The sequence below is a fragment of the Nematostella vectensis genome, chromosome 9, assembly GCF_932526225.1.
Source record: "Nematostella vectensis chromosome 9, jaNemVect1.1, whole genome shotgun sequence".
NCBI classification, from domain to species: domain Eukaryota; kingdom Metazoa; phylum Cnidaria; class Anthozoa; order Actiniaria; family Edwardsiidae; genus Nematostella; species Nematostella vectensis.
Window position 1 is genome coordinate 15,776,227 of NC_064042.1, and position 23,576 is coordinate 15,799,802.

Consider the following 23,576-nt stretch of genomic DNA (forward strand, 5'->3'; position numbering starts at 1 on the left):
TTTCGAGAGGAGTGGGATGGGGTGGCGTTCGACGCGGCGATCAAGCAGGCCTACCCAAGCGATATGTGGGTGTGCTCGACCAACAAGATGGGGGCCCTTGTTCAGCAGCGATTGTTAGAGCACCACAGGAAAAACTACCTCCGATTGCCAGCAACCATCCGCTTTGACCCCGATCCTAGCGTCGCGCATCGTTATCGCAAGCAAGGGCGGCCGGTGCCCGTGCCAGGCAAAAGGGGTGAGAAGGTCGACGCGTACAAAAGCACGGTAGTTGAGGTTCCTCTTGGCGTGGTCCTTAACGGGCTTCCCCTCGAGTGGAAATACGCGGGCTGGGGGACAGTCCACCGGGTGCAGGGCAATACTATCCAGACTACAAGACGTTTGTTTATCATAGACTACAGCTTAGAGGGCTGGATCACGAATGCTGTATACACCGGCATCTCCCGCGTGCGGCGCGCAGACCAGATAGTCCGCGTGATCCCCCCCGATAACACCCCCGGTAACTTGGTTCCCACAGGACTGCAGGCTACGCCCAGTGAAGAGCTCATTATAGCGCGAATCAAGCGATACGCTATAGACGACAGGCAAAAGGGTCGCACAAAGCACACGAGACCGCACCACGTTCTGACAGTAGACCACGTACTCGGCATGATTGCTGACGCGGAAAAGTGCACGGTCTGTGGCACTCAGCTTCTGCTCCAGGGGTACACCAAGAGTCATCCCCAATGCTTCAGTATCGACCGGCGGGACGACAGTCAGGGTCACTACAAGTGGAATGTCAGACTCACGTGCCTTAGCTGCAATAGAAGGCACAAGCGCTATTCACGCTAGCGTGACGCTAGGGTGACGCCAGCGCGATCAGCAGATTTTTTTGCTCGCGCTAGCGTCACGCTACGCAACTGCGAACGCGTGAAGCCGTGCTTAGAGTACGCAGTGTAATACAACACTGGCTGTCCGGGCTCAATGACCCTCTTTAGTATTGGGTATGCCTTGCTTGTCCACCACGGGTCCGTCGCTCGCCGTCGGCCCTTGTCCTGGAGGTCTTCCTCGTTTACGGCGATGTACACCTCCGTTCCGACCTCTAAGGGGACCTCTAAGGGAGGCTTTTCGGCCTTGATAGGCACGCGCCTCAGCTTTATGGCGTCCTTAGGCGCAAAGCCAGTCATGCGAGTCTTCGTTGCGTTTATGTCCGAGATGACGATTGGCAAAGCAGTAACCCACTCGCGGTTTGTCTTGCCGGATGCAAGCTCCTTCGAGTACTGCGCACGAAATAGGCGCTGTGCCAGCCAGCCATGGAAAGACTCGGCGAAAGCTTGGCTCCTGTGGTGCCCTGGCTCAGCCCGTCGGACCTCCACCCCGTGGTCTGTTAGGATCTTTGTGGTAGCACCCTTGAACTCCCTGCCGTCATCAACCATGAGAACTTTAGGCCATGTGAGAGGTCCTTCTGCATAGATGCCAGCAAGTTCGCGGGAAACGACGGCCGCGCTCTTAGTCCTCAGTGGGCGGGCGGCTTTATATCGTGAAGCAACGTCAACGACAGTCATGGCATACTTGTACCCGCGGTCGGTTGGCAAGAATAGCAGGTCCGACTGGTGGATACGGTTTGGTATCTGCTCCGAGAAGTAGGCGTAGGTAGTCGGAGAAGGGGGTGTCTGTGTGTAGCCCCCGACGGGCTGCAAGCTTACCCACTTGCGCACTCGATCTATGGAGGCTGAGCCCTTGGGAAGTTTGGCATGCAGAGCGGTCACTCCCTGGAAGCCGCCTCTGGCGTAGTATATAGGACGAAGGAACGCATCGAGTTCTTCGTCGGACATGCGCTTGCCGTTCCGTCATGCCATTACGGGCGTATCGCGATGCGTTGCAACGAATGTATCAGTCTCCAACAGGCGGTTGCCGTCTGCTACGCCTTCGGCGTACGTGCATACGCACTGCTGCGCGAAGCGCTCGGTCTTTCTGAGGCCGGTCTGCAATCATCTTATGCGTATACGTATACGCATGCGTATAGGTATGCGTATAGGCATGCGCATACGCGCAGCATGGAAAAAGGCCGCCTAGATGCAGCGCCTGAACGGCAGCTGCATCACAGCAAGCGGCTAGCTGCGTAGCCGATGGCAAGAGCGCCGGCGCCAATGTACGCCAACTCGGCGTTCTTCTGCGTTTTGCTGGGGATGTAGTAGTCGGACAGCTCGGAGGCCCGCATCGACTCCAGGGATTGTTTCGGCCGGGTCTGGTTGTAGAGTTTGAGCGCGTAGTCGGTGTCGGTGAAGTTTTGCTTTGCGAGGGACCCTCTCTCGCGACTTTGAGCTTGCCAATCGAGGATTTTTTGTCGCCGCTGTTGGTAGCGTCCATAGTCTTGTTGGTATTTCTCTAGGGCCTTGTCGTGCCTCTCCTTCTCAGCTAAGGCAGGGCTCTCATCGTTCGACAGAAACTTTGCGAGGTAGTTGCCAACAACGAATGCAGTCGCGTTTAGGACGGCGCCGCCAACCAAAATCGCGATAGAGGCCATGTTTGTGCGAAGCACACTTCACGTACGCACACTTCACGTGCGCACACTTCACGTGCTGTGTGTATGCCTTCGACGGCGCATGCGCATGAATTGTGCAAAGCACGCACGAGTCTAATACGCGGCCTACGCACGCCACAGTACACTACTACATGGGCAGGATCTTCTGGTCCTCAAGTTAACGCTTCAAAGCGACAGCACCTGCAACGGCGGCAGTCAATTTTGCTTAGTTCATGGCGTTCGCGGAGGGGTCTTTGGTGAAGTCTTTGCGTAAGACCTTGCGCCCAACCCAGCCGATACCGGCGACGAGGCCGGTTATGACTGCGGCGTCGGTGATGGTCTTTGTAATCTTGCTCTGCTGCGTCGTCGACATTATATATGCATACACGCGTATATGCACGGACGTGCGGATATGGCTGGGCCCTCGTGTCTAAATGTCTGCTTACTCCATGGATAACAGCCGAGATTTGCATTGTCCGGGAGCGCGAAGCGCTGTCGCCGGAACGCATCCTTGGTCTGCTGTGCGGCCGCTAGCGGCGGCCTTGCGGGCGGAGTCACGTCGTCGGTACCTTCGGTAGCATGCGGATCGGTAGCGCGCTGGTTAACAGCTGGTGTGCGAGTGAACGCGGCAGCTAGCTCCCGCCTACGTGTGTAGAGGCCGAACAATGACACTAGAAGACCAGCCACCACGATAACCGAGCCAGCCGACCAGGCAGAGTTGCTTTCCGGGGCTGGTGTGTGTGTGATGCCGAAGGCATTGTCGGCGCGCAAGCCCTCGCGTCCCTGCGGCTCGCTGGGCCCCGGGGCCACCGGCGACTGCACGACACGAAGTGTCTCTTTTTTCGCTCTGTTAATTCGGTTCCACTTTGCCAAGCGCCTTCCGGCTTCAGCTCGCCCAGGATGTTTAGGTCGGGTCGCAGGTGGTTCGGGGCTCGTGATTCTCTCCGCCAACGCCGAAGGCGTACGTGCAGGTTCTTGATGATGCTCATCAGCAGCTTGTTTGTCAGGTTCCACTGATGTTCCGGCAGGCTGGGCACTAGTACTTCTTTGAGGTTCCTCCATTTGTGTTGACACGCAGTGTCAACTACTTGGCTGCTGAAGGAGTGGCAAACTTTCAAATGAACGTCTGCTCTGGAGTGGCAGACTCGCCACTGTGCGTTTGCCGTTCCGGCAGGCAAACCACTGGTGAGTCCGCGGCTGCTACCTCGTGTTGACACCGCGTGTCAGCGCTTGCCGTTCCGGCGGTGTTCACATGACGTGCTATGTGTAACGCCCCGACGGCTAAAGCCATCAAACGACCGCAGCGTAGAGACAGGCTTCCGCACAATGTGCGGAGCTCGTTGTTGATGATGTAGTCGGACACTAGGTCATTGTGAAGATCGACCACACTGTCTATCGGCAGCGCCATGCCTACTAGCTTGGTCGTAAGCTTCATAAAGCTGTCTGCCAGGGCGTCTGTAGTCCGGCTGGCTAGAGCGGTTTCGTATCGCCTCTCGTACCTCCTCACCTCCTCGGCGCTCATGCGTTTGACGTCGTCGTGAGTCAGGGCCTTGCCTACCATTTCTCTCGACTTCCCCGAGGCTACGAGAATCGCGAGTTTCTCCCTCGCGTCTGCTATCTCAGTTTGCTCACCTCCGGTTGGTTTCCGGCAGGATGCGTCGAGCAGTCCAACGGCTCTACGGCCGGGAGGCCGGCGGCGCCCCCCTCAAGAAGACTCTCAAAGTATTCGTCGCTCATCATGCCGTGGCTAAGTTGCAACACGTGTGATCATATATGTATATATACGTACGTACGTATGTGTGCACACACACGTTATGCCCTAGGGCGGTGGTTACCGTTCAACTAGGGCGATGGTATAAGGGTGACGCAAGCAAAACTCTAACTCCGAGAACTTTTTCGTCTTGAGGGCCTTCATGTACTCTTTCATCTTCTCTTCTGAGAGCTCCGCGCCGTAGTCATGCAGGATAGCTTTCATGTCCGCTTTGCTCGGGGTATAGAAGACCACCAAGGCCGCGATGTTCTCACGGAAAGGCTTCGTGATGCTGGTGAGCTGCTTCGTGATCACCCACACGCTGATACCCACGTGTCGCGCGCTGAACGCCAAGTTGACGAGCTGGTAAGAGCGCCTCTTTACGTCTTTCGAGGCCGCACAGTCGTCGAGTATGATTAGCGTATTAGTGCCTTCGAAGAGAGCGGAGACAAACCTCAGCAGTATGTCGATCTGACCCGCCTCAGGTGCGATGACAAACAGACGATTGTCGCCCTCGTCGAAGCCGTCGTAAGTTTTGTTGTAGACAAAGGTAGGGCACACGAGTACGATGTAGTCAAACTTGCCCCGGAAAGGGCCGCGCAGCCGGTCCACTACGAATTGGGTCTTCCCGCATGACGTCGGGCCCAGGATGAGAGCGTTAAATGGGATGTTTTTTGGGTCCATACCGCTTCGCGCAGAAACACGCTCCGGCGTATGTGCTCAGTATTGTATGGACTCTAGCTGTCCGTTCATAAGGTTCATTTGGGCGTCGGCCACCACAAACACGTGACAGTTTGCGGTACCCGTGCCGCTCGCCGTGCGTTTTATCTCGAGGTGCACACCGTCGCGGGTATTGACCAATCGAAGACCACCCCCATGGATAGCACTGTCGTCCGTCGTTCAAAGGCCGATCCACAGAGCAAACTTGTCATCGCCATAGAACGGCTCGGGGCCGATTGCCGGGGCGGCAGGCGCTCCGCTGTGCCCCCCCGGGGAGGGGCGGACGAACCGCCTTTTGCCGTTTGAATCGCGAAACAGAATGATTTAAAAGGACATTTAAAAAAAAACGAGGCAACACAACAATATCATAAGGAGTCCTAGCGGTCTTTCCTCAAAAAGGAGTATGAAAGAAAAGTCCTTCGCGTCGTGTTTTGCGCGGCCGAAGGAAGAATGCGCTTGGTCCTGAAACACGCACCATGCTCTTGTCGTTTGAGCTCGAGAAACAGCACGGCATCCCTGAGAGATGCAACACTTCAGTATCATTTTCACTTGTCATTTCAAAACTTTCACATATAATGTTTGAACAAAATGACATTCTTAAAAAAAAACGAGGCAACACAAAACGAGGTAACACATCAATATTATTTGTTGTTGTTTTGTTCGCATGTCGAAACAGCACGGTTGAAATAGGTTGTTTCCGCCTTTTTGTTCGCCGTGGCTTTTTAGTATAACCTTTACACTGTTTCAGGCACTTTTACGAGCTATCGCACCTAGACAACTGGCAAGAAGTGACTGCTTGGGTTATCATTAACTTCACGATTTTCCTAGCGCATATAGACAATGTAAAGACGGTTTGAGAAAAAGGCATTCTTAAAAAAAACGAGGCAACGCATGCATCAATAATATTTGTGGTTGTGTATTTCGCATCTCGAAACAGCACGGTTGAAAAGGGCATCCATTAAAAGAACGAGGCACATAGCAATATCATGATCCTCTCGGAGACCTAGCGGTTATGCTTCCAAAGGAATTTACCATGTTGCATGGGACTCAATGGGCTTTATTTATAAGATAAATCATATGAGTGGGAAGATATAACAAAGTTTGTCTTGAAGGCAATAGCATTAAATTCTATATTAATAATTTAGAGAATAAACAGGATATTAATTGAAAATCCAGATTCGGTCAAAACTTCTAACGAAATCCAGCATATTCCACCATTTGCCGTAGGTGCTTAGAGTGCCGAGTATCTGCTAAGTATAGAAGACCAAATTTCCCCCTAATTTTTCACCATATCCACCATATCCACCATTTGCCACATAGCCCTATCCCTTGGTCATGGTACTTCCAGTGCTATGTGTCATCTTGAATGTATGGTGGACCACCCCTCCCCCTTACTTTTCACCATATCCACCATTTGCCACATAGCCCTATGCCTTGGCCATGGTACTTGCAGTGCTATGTGTCTGCTATGTATGGTGGACCACCACTCCCTTATACTTTTCTCCATATCCACCATTTCCACCATATCCACCATTTGCCACATAGCCCTATCCCTTGGTCATGGTACTTGCAGTGCTATGTGTCATCTTGTATGTATGGTGGACCACCCCTCCCCCTTACTTTTCACCATATCTACCATTTCCACCATATCCACTATTCGGCACATAGCCCTATGCCATGGCCATGGTACTTGCAGTGTTGAATATTTGCTATGTATGGTGAACCACCCCTCCCCCTTACATTTCACCATATCCACCATATCCACCATATCCACCATTTACCACATAGCCCTATCTCTTGGCCATGGTACTTGCAGTGCTATGGGTCTGCTATAAATGGTGGATGTAGTGTATCGGGAAGTCAGGTTGAAGATAATAATCCAATAAAAGAGACAGTATGTAACACTGTTAAACTTTAACTCTGAAACGTAAACATGGCCGAGCTCAAAAGCACATGCTCGCCATCTCCTAACTGCGCATGAGCAGTCGGAGGGGCTACTGCGCATGACAATAGCAATCTGAATATATAACAGTGGACCACCTCTCCCCCTTACTTTTCATAACTTTTGCCATAACTTTGTCCCTTAGCCCAGATACTTGCAGTTCTTAACGACTGTTATGTATTGATCTCCCCTTAAAGTCCGCTTATGATCAAACCGCCTAGAAAGCCGTAAATTTGCTAGATACTAAGCAAGATACCTAATCTAAGCACTGGTCTAGTCAGATTGCTGTAAATGATAGTGGAACCATTTAGAAATTTTCATTATATATTGTAGGTTTACGTCCGCCATTGATTTGCCGTGTCCCTTTGACCTGGTTACCTTGCACCTGTCAAAATGTCAAACTAACCAGGACGTGACGTCACATACTCAATACGCTTTTGGAGCACATGGCTAATTTACTTACTCGAAAGAGATAAACATAAGATAACTCATAACCGGATCTCGATGCGTTGTTCAGGATTGTGAAAACAATCATAAAGCAGGGAAAAGCCTTCATTTGGGCCCAAAATCGGGTCCGAAAAAGGCGGAGTGGATACGCTTTGTACGACTCCACTCGAAGAATTTCAATCCGTTGGGTCGTTTTGTTGTGTGCTCGGACCACTTCGAGAGAGAATGCTATCACTTTGGCGAGGGGTCCGGGTTAAAGCGCTATTTGATAAAGGGATCCGTACCAACAATTTGGAAACCAAAGAAAACCATTGCTTCACCATCGGACCGGGAATTGCGTCAAAGCAAAGGTGAGTTTTATAAATATCTCTACATGCTATTTTTCCTTTTCACCAATAACTGCCATGGAAATTCCTTTCCCCGGCCTAAATAATTTCTTAGATACAGTTCTTTTGCATTTAACGGATATTTCACCAATAACTGCCATGGAAATTCCTTTCCCCGGCCTAAATAATTTCTTAGATACAGTTCTTTTGCATTTAACGGATATTTATCAAATAGTTTACATTCACTTCTTATTACAACTCTCCCTGTACTAATGTTTACAATGATTTCACGCATATATTATTGCTAATCCCCAACATTTCCTTTCTAAAATTCAAGTAAGTTCTTAACTTGTAGGCTAGCTCGCAGTCTTAGAGTGGTTTTCAAAATCCCGTGAAGTACTATTTAGTTTATTTACTACTAATACACTGCAATGTCTTTGTTCTCTTTTGTTCTGGCTTGACTATTACATTAAAAAATTTTGTTTAACGGGATTTTGAAAACCACTCTATCTTTCTATTATTACGTGATTACTGTTGGAGAAAGCGGAATTTTTCACTACATAATCTGTTTAATATCCCAATTACAGGAAATTAAGGAGCTTGTAGCAACAGCAGGTGACAGTGGAATGGTAATAATATTTGTTTTTTTTTCTTATATTTTTCCTTTTTAGATAATAAATTACTCTAGTCAATTAAAAAAGGTTTTTTTAAAAGCAGGAAGTTCTTTAAAAGCAGGAAGTATTTTAATTCAAAATGTCTGAAATCCTTGAGAAAACATATTTTCGCTCTCACGTGTTACATTGGCTATCTGACTGTATGTTCTTTTGATGGCTTTCTGAACTCAATCCTTAATTATTTTCTAGGTGCGAGCTCATGAATCTGCCACAACATCTTCCACGGTCTCTACCTTGGACCTACCCGCCTCAGCTGAAGACACACCAACTGAAACCATGCCCCCCTTAGAAACACTCCCCATAGACCAACCTGCCTCGGTTGGAGACATGTCAACTGATAACTTGCACCTCCAAGAATCCCACCCGGTAGACCCACCGGCCCCACTTGGAGATGCGCTAATCAATACCATTACTTCACAAGGATCTCACCCCATAGACCCACCCGCCCTAGCAGAAGACACACCCATAGATGCTACAACCATACCTCCCAGAGCCAATGTGTTCCATGTAGTTGATTAGGTCAGTGAGGGGTCATTATTTATAAACAAATGACCTAAGATTTCTGTTTTTATGTCAGCATAATGGAATGAGCTGAAAATATGTACATACAATTGTCAATTCAGAGCAATTTGGCTAACATGGAAACTGATTAATGAGAAATAAATACGATGTTTCACTGCTCAATTCCACCAGGTGCAAGTGCTTGCATTGTTCACTTAAGAGATTAGTCATGAAGGAAGAATACCAATGCTGCATAGAGCTTGCAAAAACAGCAAAACAAATTGAGAATGTGGGTTTATAGAGATGTATTGTTGACCATCCAGGGCTCAGTGTAGATTGTCCCAACGAGTGGTTTTTATGCACAGAAGCTGTTGGAATAAAAACAAGGAAGAAAAATCCTATTCAAAATCCATGTCTTCAGAGTTTGCATCCTCCTTATCCTCTTCAAATCCATGAAATGTTTCGCTAGGGAATGCTTCCCGTATTTTGTTGTAGACACAACTTGGGAGAGATGCCCTCTTTGACCACCCGACACACTCATATACCAGGCGCACATATTGTCTGTAGGCCACAGACCTCAGAAATCTGAAGAAATAATAATAATATCCTGAAAATGAGTTATTGGAATGGGAGCATTGGAGTTTTGACAATAGGAAATGAGTGTGGGATTGTGGAGTGAATTCAAAGAGGTCCAGATGCATTAATAAATATACTGTATGCTTTGCTTTCAAATTATAAGCTTAATCAGCATTAAAAGCTTCTTGGTTTTAGGACTTCAATACTGAAATAATATAATATGTTTGACTTTTGATCAGATTTAAGACATTATGTATCTCTTGCTTTTTCATTTTCCTAAATTAAAATCCTCTCCCCTCCTTTTTTTTTGTTAGCTAGTGGGAGCATATATTTACATAGATCTTTTATCTTTAGAAACTTACTCAGATTCGGATGCATTTTTTGCAGATTTGACAGAAGTATAGGATTTTTTCTTCCTTGTTTTTAGTCCAACAGCTGCTGTTCGTAGTACCCACTCGTTAAAGCAATTCACACTGAATCCTAGATGGTCAACAATGCATCCCTCCAAACCAACTTCTTGTAATTTTTCGCTGCATGTTGCAAATTATGTGCAGCATCGGCATTCTTCCTTTGTGACTAATAACTCGAGCGAACAGTTCGAGCAGTTGAACCTGGTTAAATTGAGAATGGGTCACCATGAGCAGTTGGTCGTTACGAACCTTTAAAACAACAATATAAAAATGCTTACCATGTGGAAATATCTTGCTCCCTTGAAAATCTTCGGAGAAGCTCTTCTTCTTGCTCATTCTCCTCGTGTAGTTGCTGCTCGTATTCAGCAGCCTCTTCCTCGTTTGGGACGGGATCGAGACTTTCGTCGTAGCCATGAAATTCACTATCCAAAAGCTCGGGTTGTGATTGAAGAAGCTCCGACTCTGAGTCAAAAATAGAGCTTACGGATAACTCTTCGCTTTCTGAAATACTGCGCTGCCTCGTTAACGAAGCCATAAGACTTTAGTTCGGAAAGTGTCGAGATAAAAGAAATTCTTTGAGTATTTTAAATTAGAAGCGGCGTCTGAGCTCGCGAAGCGTATTGAGTATGTGACGTAGAAGGTGAGAAACCGCATCCTTTTCGCGGGCTCAAGAGAGATCACATCAAAACAATGGCGGACGTAAAAACGATGTTTTAAATGCCATAATTCACACGCCCAAATTCACTAATTAAATAGATTATGCACTTGAAGTATACATTGAAGATGTAGGAAGGACTGGAAGTTAATAGAAGCTTGAAAATACAGGTCTAAATCTGGTCATAAGCGAACTTTAAGTCATATGCTACAGTGCTATCAGATACTTGCAGTGCTAGATGAACTGTAATGTATTGATTCATAGGACCATCCCTCCCCCTGAAAGCCACATCCTACTGCATTATATTACCATTTGGCCATTTGCCACTACCGCCTGACAAATGGCCATTCCAAATGACAAATGGCCATTCCAAATGACAAATGGCCAATGTGAGACAGTGTTGGACAGTATTGAGGGGAGGCGCGCTTAACAAAAGCCGCCCACCCCCCTTCCTCGGAACCTGGAACAGCCGCTAAGCAATATTGAGATCGACACAATTATGAGGAACGTGAAAAGCTACGTCGGGACATTTTGTAAAGACATGCTACCTCCTAAGATTAAAAATAATGGTAGTCTAATCGCTAACCTACAAGACTATTTCGACGGTGATGGCACACACTGGGTCGCTATATGTAATAACACTGATAACGAATGCGTGGAGTACTTCGACAGCTTCGGCCTCCAACCCCCTGTCGAGTGCGTTAAATATATGAGAACTAGCGACAAGCCGATTGAATACAACTCATCTCAGATCCAAGATGTGAACTCGATTATGTGTGGATACTACTGCATCTACTACATCCAACAGCGTAATATAGGGCGGAGACCTATCGACAGTCTACTCGATTTAAAACTGAAGCCTGGCGAGATCAATGAGACCCTCATCCAGACTTTTGCTTCTATTGTCTAACGATATGATATAGAAAATGTGCAAAATGTACTGTTTGCGACAGAGGAAATACACTGATACCATCGACAAGAGAACAGAGGTATCTAGGAATGGACGCCTCCGTATGGTTGGAGATTGTGCTGCGACGAAGTCTAAATTTATTAAGGCAACAGGAGGTGGAAGTGTTGGTAAGCTCCTGTTCACGACTGGGGCAAAGGAAAGCTCTGAGAGCTAGCTCTCCGTCAAAGAGCCTCTTAAGCTGTCAAATCAGACTTCGCTAAGAGAGCGATTAGAAAGGCGGCAGACCGATATGAGGAACAAGGCATCGATAGTATCACGTCAGACTTGTCAGCCAAGATATCACCGAAGGAAGGCGGTAGACTAAATATCCATAAAATGATCGGCTACCTGCCTAAGCCCAAGGGTGGGTTCACACCTGGGAGCTATAACTATATTGGACCATACAACCCGCTTGAGAAACAACTCGTATACTACAAGGAGACTGGCCAAGTAACTGATTGGGAAGTCAAACCGTTGAATAAATTGGATGAGATATCAGCCCACCATGATATTTGCTAATATATAGATTTAGGCACTGCCTAAAAGCGGAGCCAGCATTTAACACCTTTTTGTGTTGACTGATAGGGGTAGTTTTAGAGGGGATCTTGGTGTCTCTAGAATGTTTTTTTAATGAGATTAAAAATATGTCAAATTTTACTGCCATGTAATTATGAATTGTATTGGCCCCTCCAAATAGATCAAGCAAGCACTCATTCAATAATAAGTTAACAAAATACTAAAAGTTGGTGTGAAAAAGGCTGTCAAAGTTCAAGGCGTCACATTGACGAGAACGTAGGAAGAAACCACCGGACAGCCTCTATCTGCTGGTGTGCGTCGGACCTTGTGGTCTGCGTCGACAGTTGATTAATTAATAAAACCTTTAAAAGAAAAAGTCGACAACAACGCAGATTTATGTTTTTTAGAGAACGATATTTCGGCAGGCCAATACCTTACATTGAATCATATAAATCACGTTTTTAGTATTGCAGGTTATGTGGGAGGTTATAGGTCGTGTTTCACCTGTTGAGAAAAATGTGTAGCTTGTAAGGCCATCGGTTCTAATATAGGGGCAGGTTAGGCAGTTTTTTCCGCAACGGAAAGCACCGGGAGGTTGGTTGGTGGGAGAGCGGTCGGAAGGTAGCTTGGCTTTAACGAGGATGTCGCGGAGGTTAGGTGAGCGGCGAAAGGCGACAAGAGGGGGCTCAATGAAAACCTTATGGCATCGCTTAGACGAGAGTAGAAGGTTGTAATTTCTACGGATTATGTTGTTGATGTTAGGTAGTGTAGGGTTATAGGTAGTGACAAAGACATTGACGAGAATGTTTTTTCAAGAGTCTAATGGCTAATTCTTATTTCCCTTTATAGAAGTTCCACTATGTATATTTTTATCAAAACACCATTCTAACAAGCTTTGACCTTGTGAAGAATATATGAAGGGTGTAACAGCATTCCAAAGATTTAGATGCCATACTGTAGTTCAGGGGCGGATCTAACTTTTTGCCAAGGGGGGGGGGGGGGGGTGGATTTGGGCCAAAAATTTTCGTCATTATTTTACCTTCGTAACGATTTTGGGGTGAAAAGATACACTAAAAAAAAAATAAAAAGAAAGCCCAAGGGGAGGTTTAAACCCCCTACCCCCATAGACCCACTACTGTAGTTTTCATGTACCACAACTGATTGTTCTGAAAAATGTGTTGTAACTAAACTCCACAAATATACCTCCTGTCATGCATTACATATTGGTGCACCCACCCATTGGCCTGTTGGTTTTAGAAACCCTGGGTCCACCCATACTGGCTAATAAAAAATGAATGCAATGGAGGCAAATCCTAAATTATTACTGAAAGTGCTTAATTCCAATTTCTAATTTCAAACCAAACCATGTTCATTGACCTATGTTAGGGTTAGAGAGAAATAAATATATAACAAAAAGTCAATGGGGAGAAGAAAAAGGGAGAAATGAATTACTCTATTTGAAAAAAATGTGACTCTACTTTAAAAAAATATATAACAATAATGCAATAATAGCTTAAATGAGCATATTCCTGACATTTTCCCCTTTCTCTTTACCTATAGGTTTGATATAAAACTGTTTTCTTTACAGATTTATTATTGAAAAAGCACAAGTTTGATTTTGTTTTTATATAATTTAAGTACCTTCCTCCCAGGGGGAGGTGGGGGGGTCTTTGAGAAACGGGAGTTTGAGAGACGGGGGTGCTCGACAGCATAATCAATTTTAACCCGAAGGGATAGCACAAAGGGCATGGTTAACAACAATTCTAACCTCTAAGAGATAGCACATTGGGTGTGGTTAGAGGAATTTTTAACCCTGAGAGATAGCATTAAAAAAACAATGCTGGTTTTTATTTGCTGACGGATCCTATGTTACCGACAATAAAGTCGAAAGTATTAACCGATCAGATGACTTGTGGTTTATTATAAAATACATTTCAAGCGATTGGGCCACCACTTAGCGTGAGACACCCTAAAAGATAGCAGAATCGGAAAAATCCTAAAACACACCCTAAAAGATAGAAGTTGGTAAGAATATTATACCATAAAAGATAAGTCAAGCACCCCCGTCTATCTTTCTGGAGAGTCCCCCCAGGACCTTGCTCTAATAAAAAACCCTTCCCTTGATAGAAGTTTCATTAACGTACACTTGTATCAAAGCTACATTCTGACCAGCTTTGCCCTTGCAAAGAAACAAATGATGGATGCAACAGTATTCCAAAGATAGAATGATATAGTTAGATATACTTCAGGTGCCATATGGAATATTTATATATCACTTATTACTGGTGATACTCCATCACCAAGGAAATTAAAATTCACAGACATACCTCCAGCCATGCATTAGACATTGGTGCACCCAGCCTGTAGGATGGTGGTCTGCTTTTTTTTTTATAGAAACCTGGAACCACATATGCTAATGCTACTCCAAAATTAAATGCAAAGAGGAAAACAAATTGATTGAAAATGTCTAATTTCAAACCTATTACCTATTTTAATTTATTTAGGGTGCAGAGAGGAAACAGCAAATAATATCAATAGTCAAGAGAGAGAGAAAGAGAGAGGGAGGGAGAGAGAGAGAGAGAGAGAGAGAGAGAGAGAGGGAGGGAGGGAGGGAGGGAGGGAGGGAGGGAGGGAGGGAGGGAGGGAGGGAGGGAGGGAGGGAGGGAGGGAGGGAGGGAGGGAGGGAGGGAGGGAGGGAGGGAGGGAGGGAGGGAGGGAGGGAGGGAGGGACTGAGAGAGAGAGAGAGAGAGAGAGAGAGAGAGAGAGAGAGAGAGAGAGAGAGAGAGAGAGAGAGAGAGAGAGAGAGAGAGAGAGAGAGAGAAAAGAAATTGGACGATAGCTTTGATAAAAAAAATCATCAGTAATGCAACGACTTGATTGAGCACTCTCCTAACATTTCCCCTTTCCTCATTATCTTCAGGTTGATAGAAACAATGTTTTCAGATCTATCATTGAGGGCAAGTATTTGATTTAAAAACGCCTATTTCACATTTACTGCTGTATCAAAGTAAGAAATCCCCTACTTTATTATCTTTAAGACATTTGCCTATTCTAATGCCTCCCAGCCTTCAGCATCAATCATGGCCCTCGGGTAGTCCTTGGTTGGTTTTATCTAAATAGAAGTGAAAAAAATTACAAGTATTGTTTTCTTTCAAAACAACATTTTTATCATGCCAGTTATAACCTTATTAACTTTTCACAACTATTTGAATAATAAATAAATAAACACAATAGATAGTATTCAAGATGCAAACAATATAAGCTAAGCAAAAAGAATATAGGTAATAGGGGTTGCATTTTCGATGAGAAAATTCTCTTGTAACTGTAAAGTTAATAAGTATATATAGTATATGTAAGTTATTTGTAGTTATGGTAATGTTAAAAAAGTTGCTGTATCTTCGAGATGCCTAAATACACAGAATATAAAGACAGGAAAGGTCTTCTTTAGCAATAAATGACAGGATGATATTTGTCAGCCTTTATTAAATATCTCAACGTAGTCAGTATAGAGAGAACGAAGAATATCAAAGGATGCTGTTATGTTCAAATTGTTTGATTTAGACCACGAATTCTCAAAGCAAACTCTATAAACAAATGTATAAATCGAACAAGCTAACTGACATTGAAACAGTAACTAGACTACTACGTATTTCTGCCGTTCAATTCTTACTTACCGTGAGGAATATATGCCTGAATTTATAGAACGTGTAAGTATTTACGAATTTAACATTTTCATGGCGATTGCCAGTGGAATGAAAACCACTCAAGTGCACTCCAAAATTATAAGCCGATCGGAATTCAAGTAGATGGTATTTAAGCCAATCAAAATAGGGATAGATGACTTTGATATGACATCTTGACGTCAAACTGGTACGGTGTTTTAGCTTGAGCGATTGGTTTTGGAAAAACACACACGAATAAACGAGCATTATAAAAGCACAACAATAAAAGAAAAATAACTGCGATATTCTCAATACAAACCGTCGTTCAAAACTCACCTTGGCAGTGTTTTTCGTCGCTTTCTGTTTGTCGCTTGTGTGGTTGTGTTCGCTTTTTGTTGTAAACTGTGAACTTGTCGACTTTCTGCTAGCAAGAAACTCGTCGACACAATTGAATTATTTTTATAAAACATGCAAGATCTCCTTATAGATCTCCATAGATATAGACGTGAAGGAATGTTATTAGAATGGTAGTGTAGAGCCTCTAAGTAGTCTTCTTTTTGCTGCTGCAACGGACGGGATTCACGAACGCTCGGGTAAATTTTGCTATCGGCTAGTACTTCAGACAAAACGGTCCCTCAAAGATTTCAGACCATTTGAATCCGCATATTTTCTCATGAAATACTATTTTCAATCTGCCTTTTTTGCTGTGAACATACGAACTTTGATGGCGGTAAAAAAAACGTAAAAACGTAAGACCGAGGGGGCCTGGGAGTTGCACGATTGACTGGATGGATGGATTGTGACACCACAGGATGCCCGCGCGATGACCACAAAACCAAGTCGCATAGCTCTACCATATTTCTATACCTATGGGGCTCCGCGCTGGCTCCGCTATAACATGGGAAAGGATAAGGGTGACTGTGATAGGCGAATGGTTAAATCAATCGATCAAATACCTTGGAAAGAGAAGCCATGGGGGGCCACTGTATGCAATGTAATCAATACGAAACAGAAGCTAGGTCTGGGTGTCAAAAAGTAAAAAAACGGAAAAAGCCGTCGAGTGAAGAAAATTGGCAAGAAGGACTAGCTGATGAATTACACAAGCAAGTAAAAAATAAATTCACCCGACGGCGCGTTACAGTTAATCATACAGATGAGATATGGTGTTCCGACTTAGTTGAGATGCAACAGTTTAGTAAATAGAATAAAGGGTTTCGATACCTACTCATGGTTTTAGACGTTTTTAGTAAATATGGTTGGATCATACCGTTAAAAGACAAAAAAGGTGAAACTGTAACTGAAGCATTCGGAACAATATTCAAGGAAGGAAGAAAACCAGAGTATCTATGGGTCGATAAAGGTAAATAATTCTATAACAGATACCTGAAAGACCTTCTAGAGAAAAATAGTATACAAATTTATTCGAATGAGAATGAAGAAAAGAGCAGTGTTTGCAAACGATGGAATAGGTGATAAGGTTAGAATAAGTAAATATAAACGAAATGTGTTCGACAAGGGTTACTAGCCGAATTGGACTGAGGAAGTTTTTATAGTTAAAATACAATACACTAGTCCTGTCACTTACAAAATAAAGAAGACATACAAGGTAGTTTCTACGAACCTGAACTACTAAAAGCCAAGCAGGATGGTTTACGCATCGATAAAGTCATTCGGAGAGATTATAAAAAGAAGCAAGCTTTGGTGAAGTGGAAGGGATACCGTGACGAATTTAACAGTTGGATACCATTCAGGGACTTAAACGCACGATGAAAATATAATATATACTACAAGTATATGACTCAGTATATCCCAACCAACCTCACTGTAATCAGGCACACGTAGACTACCTTCGACCGTGTGGCCACCAAGGTGGCGTAAAAGGATCGGTCGGCGATGGGGACCCTCGACGCTGTGAATAATACCTCCCCTATTGTATGTGCACTAGTCTAGACACCTTCATATATAATAACACGAGGATCGACGTCATCAACAAGTGCGACGAGATCTGGCTACGGGCTAAGGAGGTCGCCAACGTGTTATGGTACAAAAATACTAGAAAGGCTATGAGAGACCATGTTGACCCAGGGGATAGGATCACTCTGAGAGAGCTCAGACCTAGGGGGGACCGTTCCCCCAAGCGATATACATTAATGAGTCTAGTATGTACAGCATGATACTGAGATCCAACATGAGCAGAGCAAGAAACTTCAAAAGGTGGGTCACTAGCGAAGTACTGACATCTGTGAGAAGGATAGGGAGGTACGAGCGTAAAAATCGCCAGATACTCTCTTTCAGCATTGAAACTGAGTATGATCTGCATAAGTAGGTCGTCAACTTCATCACGAACCGCCATCCGAGAGCCATCTTAAGTACATCACTGGGTGAGAACCAAGTGAGTAGATATATGAGAATAAGATCATATAGTATGGGCTATCAGAAGGGCTCAACAGACTTGATAATCCGGAATCTGCATAAGGACTACTCAGGCTTTGCGATCGAGTTTAAGAGCGCCAACTGGAGCGGCAGGCTGTCGGACGACCAAGAGGTGATGCTACAGAGATATAAGGACAACAACTACAAGGTGCTGGCAAGTAACGACTACGATGAAATTATAGAAGAGCTCATCAAGTACTTCGATGGGGTGAGAGTCCAGTGCGCGCGCTGCTCTAGGAGGTTCAAGTCTGCAGACACTCTGGGGAACCACCTGAGGTACATCCACAGACATTTATAGAAAAAGGATATAGTAGTAGTATATATGAAAGTCAAAAGATCTATAGGACGCCCCCTCAGTGTATGCAACCAATGAAGAAAGGATGGACTCTGTAAGACGATCAAAAACTAAATACATGCTAAACAAGGAGTGGTACTGTGCAGTGTGTGACAACGGTAAGAATTACACATTAGCTGGAAAGACATGTCACCTTAAGACTAAAAAGCATCAAAAGACTCAAAACGCATTTGACACCATGGATAAGACAAACCAGATATGTCACAAGAACACGGTTAAACGCACCCAATAATTATAAGTATATAGCAGTGAATATAGCTCAAAGAATCCGCGCTGGATCATTTGAACTCCAGACCACACCAAAACGCACTAGCTGAAAAGTTATAAAGAATTGTCTATAGTATAGTATATATGAGCGACTCACAAAAAATATCTAACCCTAATGTATATATGAACGAGAGAGACCTTATTAAACTGAGTAAATCCGAGCTAATCAAATTGCTACTGAAGCAAGAGAATATTAAGCCAACCCCTAAACCTCGGACTTATAAACCACGACCGCCAGTGCCCACACCACGAAAGAGCGTCAAGCAGATTGCCCAGAAGTATGAAGACAGTATAATTCCACACCCTCCCCAGTTCAGGGACGAACACAGGCCAGGCGCCCATTTCTCCAAACACTTAATAATTCTCGGGCCCGAAAACTTTATTTTGCATTTTTGCCCAAAATTTCGCATGTTTTCCTTTTTGAGAAGCGCTTTCATGTTTTAGAACAGTTTGAAATTTCTCTTTGTTCATATTTCAAATGATTACGCTCAAGAGGGTTATTTTCGAAGTTTTGCTGAAGCCAGAAAGTTACCCGAAAAGTCTCGGGTGACTGCGAGGTCCCGAGAACTTTCTTAATATTTAATCCATGTGAATTTCGGGCTCGAGAAGTTCGGGTAAGATCAAAATCTATAAATCTATAAGAAAATCATCCTTTACATAAATCTTTGTGGTAAAATACGATGTTTGACGATATTTCAACACATTTAGATACCATAAATTTTATAAAAATTAACCAGCTTTTCAAATTTAAAGAATAAATCGTTTTCGGGCCCGAGAATTCTCGGGTGTTTTGAGAAACAAGCCCCAGTCTCCACACCACGCAAGAGCGTCAAGCGGATGACGCAGAAGTATGAGGACAACATAATACCACCACCACCAGAGTTCAAAGACAGGCCAGTTCCTACACCTAAGGCCGGTAGGCCAGTGCCGACGCCTAGAACTAAGACAGAGCAGACGAGTTGTGCCTTGAGCGGTTACACCATGTCCTTCGAAATTGGGATAAAGAATGGTAGAGACCCACTAGCACAACTGCAAAGCACGGCTAAGGCCACCGAACACCATATCGCAAAGACGCTAGAATCTATGAAAGGCCTTAAATTCGGTTCAGCATTAAAGTTCACGTTCAAGAAAAAGTCTGGCGACGACCTAGTGTTTAAGACTTCCCTTCTTTAATAGTACACCCCGAACAATCATCAAAAGTACCGAGATCGGCGAGGCATTGCGGAACACCAATGAGCAAGTTCTGAAAGGATAGCCCAATGGGTATCTGAGGCATCTGGCTGGGTTATAGAATCAGTCGATGGCCAGTATCTCAATATCGTAAAATACCAGCCGATGGGAGGGTCACCATACATCCAACTACCGGGATGACTACGAGGTAGAGGGCTGGTCAACATGAAGAATGAGGACAACGAGTGCTTCAGATGGTGTCACATCAGCCATCTGAACCCACAGGATAAAGACCCCCCAGCGAGTCAAGAGATTCGATAAGGCACTCGTCAACGAACTGGACTACTCAGGTGTTGAGTTTCCAGTGACTGTCAAACACTATAGTAAAATCGAGAAGCAGAACAGGATCAACATAAAAGTATTCAGCTACGATAGCGAACAACCGTACCCAATATACGTATCAAAGGAGAGGTTCGAAGACCATATGGAGCTTTTACTAATCACTGAGGGTAGTAACAGCATTACGTACTCATCAAAGACTTCAACAAATTCATGTTCAACCAAACGAAACATGAACATAAGAAGCACTTCTGCATGAGCTGCCTCCAGTGTTTCAGCTCTGAAAGAGTGCTAACCAACCACGTCGAGAACTGCCTCGAGATTAATGGGACCAGGAACACAGCACACTCAGGTTCACAAACCACCACAAGCAACAGCCAGAACCATTCGTCATCTACGCCGACTTTGAAGCTATAACTGAAAAGATCCATGGGTGCTAACCTGATGATGGTCAGTCGTACAAGTATACAAAGCAAACGCAGCTCTACAGAGGTGAGAAAGCTGTGTACAAGTTCATGGAGAAGATGTTGGAGGAAGTCAAATGCTGTAAGAACATCATGAGGAAGCACTTCAATAAAGCACTAACGATGTCGAAGCATGATGAGGATAAATTCCAAAAAGCCCAAATGTGCCACATATGCGACAAGGAATACACTAAGAAGGACACTCGAGTCCGAGACCACTGCCACATAACTGGTAAGTACAGAGGCTCGGCGCACCAAGAGTGTAAACTGATACTTAGAATCAATCTTGAAGAGATAATGGCACCCGTCATATTTCACAACCTAAGAGGCTACAACAGCCATTTCATAATGCAAGAGATTGGAGCTATAGTCAAGAAGCACACATATGTGAACGGTAAAGGTGAGGAGAAGCAAATGAACACCAACGCTATACCACACACCATGGAGAAGTACATGGCCTTCATGCTCGGCAACCACCACACCTTTCTAGACAGCTTCCAGTTTATGAGCTCTAGCTTAGAAAAACTAGTTAGCAGCCTACCAAGAGAGTCTCTAAAGTACACCTCTCAGAGGTTTAAAGGTGAGAGACTCGACCTCATGGCGAGGGAGTATACCCATACGACTACATGGACAGCTTCGAGAGGTTTAACGACAAGCCACCAGCGAAGGAGGACTTCTATAGCACCATGTACGACCGACACATCTCAGAGGACGATTACAAACATGCAAGAACTGTGTGGAAAAAATTCAAGCTTAAAACCATGGGCGACTACCACGACCTATACCATGAGTCTGACATACTACTGCTGGCTGACGTGTTTGAGAACTTTAGGAAGACGTTCCTAGAATACTATAAGCTAGATCCATGCAGCTACTTCACATCCCCCGGTCTATCATGGGGCGCCATGCTAAAAATGACCGACATTAAACTGGAACTCATGACAGACATTGACATGTTCCAATTCATCGAGAAGGGCATGCGCGGTGGCATATCATACATAGCAAACAGATGCAGCAAGGCCAACAATAGGTACATGGAATCATACGACGAGACGGCGCCCTAAAAGTATGTTATGTACTTGGGTGCAAACAACTTGTATGGATGGGCTATGAGTCAGTACCTACCAACTGGTGGATTCAGATGGTTGACAGAGAAGGAATCGAAAATTGAACCTAGCTAAGTACAGCGAGAGTAATAAAAAGGGGTTGATACTAGAAGTCGACCTAGAGTACCCCAAAAACCTTCACGACCTCCACAACGACTACCCACTAGCCGCGGAGAAAGTGAACGTATCAAAGGACATGCTGTCCAAGTACGGCGACAAGATAGCAACAAAATACAGCATACAAACAGGTCTAGTCTCAAAACTGATCTCAACCTTAAAAGACAAACAGAAGTACGTACTACACTACAGAAACCTCCAGCTATACACAGACCTAGGCCTTAAAGTAATTAAAGTCCACTGACTCTCAGAGTTCGACCAATTACCATGGCTAAAGCAGTATATAGACCTCAACACTGAAAAAAGTAAGAACGCCATAAACTCATTTGAGAAAGACTTCTTCAAACTGATGAACAACAGCGTATTCGGAAAGACTATGGAGGACCTACGAAAAAGGGTAGACGTTTGACTGGTGACTGACGAGAAGAAACTACTCAAACTGACAAGCAAGCCCTCCTATGTGAGTAGTAAGATATTCAACAAGGACTTAGTGGCCGTCCACAAAATCAAAGAGACACTGACCCTAAACAGGCCGGCCTATGTGGGCATGTGCATCCTAGACCTCTGCAAGGTACTGATGTACGACTTCCACTACAACTACATCAAAGATAAGTACGGACACAAGGCAAGGCTACTATTCACCGATACAGACAGTCTGACCTACGAGATAGAGGAAGAAGACGTGTATCAAGATTTCTGGAACGACAAAGACAGATTAGACAATAGTGACTACCCAAAGAGCTCCACATACTTCAACAAAACCAACAAGAAAGTCATCGGCAAGTTCAAAGACGAGGCTGCAGGAATCCCCATCTGCGAGTTTGTCGGACTGCGATCCAAAATGTACAGCTATGTGAAAAGCTGGAGGAAAGACAGCAAAGGGAATCAAAAAGAATGTAATCAAAAGTAATATCAAGCATGAAAACTATAGAAAGACATTAATGGACGACAGACAGATGCACCACAAAATGAAGACCATCAGAAGCCAAAACCATAAGTTAGGAAGCTACGAAATCAATAAAGTGTCAAAGGTATATATCAAAAGACGGAATCAAAAGTTTAGCCTACGGGCACTATAAGATCGGACAATAACCCCGATCACCAATTTGACAGATGAATCTTTACTTGACACATACGAGCATCCATTTATTTGGGGAAGGTATACCGCCTTAACGCACTAAAACTATTTAAAAAAAAATTAGTATAGTAGTATACTAACATGGAAATTGAACGATTGGTAAGAAAGTCAACAGTCGTCACTTACAACGACAGAGGCGAAGAGACCACACTGTCTGTGGAGGTATACTACGACTGTGAGAAGCATCGTATGCGGCCTACGGTATGCAAATGTATAATGACCCAAAGGGCGAGATACACAGCAACCTCGGCAGGTTCTCCGTAGCGACAGACCGCGAGGAGTACAAGATCGGATCCGGCGGATCTGTGAGCGCCACCGACTACTCTTTTCACAAAATTGGACAAGAATACAAAAAGTCAGGCGTTAATAAGGTGAGGAACGAAGTAGTCACGACATTCAAATACGAAGGTCGAAGCAGGAAAGTGGTCGAGAAGGTCAACGTCACTCGCATGGGTGAGATCGTGGAAGACGAGAGCATGGAGAGGATGACGATCTACCCAAGTAGGAGCCGCCCGTGGATCCGGATGTCAGGGAAGGGCAGCCCGGAGGGCGAGCCCA

General features: G+C 44.7%; 1 protein-coding gene and 1 long non-coding RNA gene across 7 annotated transcripts in view; one reads left to right on the forward strand and one right to left on the reverse strand.

Annotated features, from left to right (window-relative positions):
* Positions 1-23,576, forward strand: part of LOC116617962 (receptor-type tyrosine-protein phosphatase F) — a 150,992-nt gene that overhangs the window by 51,466 nt on the left and 75,950 nt on the right. The gene's annotated exons all lie outside the window — the stretch shown is intronic.
* Positions 14,914-15,815, reverse strand: LOC125572328. The gene is made up of 2 exons (XR_007313769.1): positions 15,642-15,815; positions 14,914-15,079 (listed from the first exon to the last, which is right to left on the reverse strand). It is a non-coding gene; the product is annotated as an uncharacterized LOC125572328 (long non-coding RNA).